The sequence below is a fragment of the Tarenaya hassleriana genome, unplaced genomic scaffold (genome assembly GCF_000463585.1).
Source record: "Tarenaya hassleriana unplaced genomic scaffold, ASM46358v1 Cleome90, whole genome shotgun sequence".
Lineage (NCBI taxonomy): Eukaryota > Viridiplantae > Streptophyta > Magnoliopsida > Brassicales > Cleomaceae > Tarenaya > Tarenaya hassleriana.
Window position 1 is genome coordinate 3,248 of NW_010971390.1, and position 220 is coordinate 3,467.

Genomic DNA, 220 nt, shown 5'->3' on the forward strand with positions numbered 1-220 from the left:
AACCATTGTGTCAATGCGGAGGATGAAAAGGAATTATGGTTTGTTCTAAATGGTGTGCCCATTAGATACTCCATCGTTGAACACGCTCTCATATCCGGATTGAAATGCGGTGAGTATCCGGCTGGATGGGAATATATGAGGATAAGCCAGTTTAGAGTGAAGACTTTTGGAAATCGAAAGGTATCTAAGGAGAGTGTGATAAGACATCTCGAGAAGACGC

The 220-nt window shown here is 42.7% G+C and overlaps 1 protein-coding gene across 1 annotated transcript in view; it reads right to left on the minus strand.

The window, feature by feature from the left end:
* The window catches only part of LOC109116278 (uncharacterized protein At3g43530-like), a 4,457-nt gene that overhangs the window by 3,046 nt on the left and 1,191 nt on the right, over positions 1-220 (minus strand). The gene's annotated exons all lie outside the window — the stretch shown is intronic.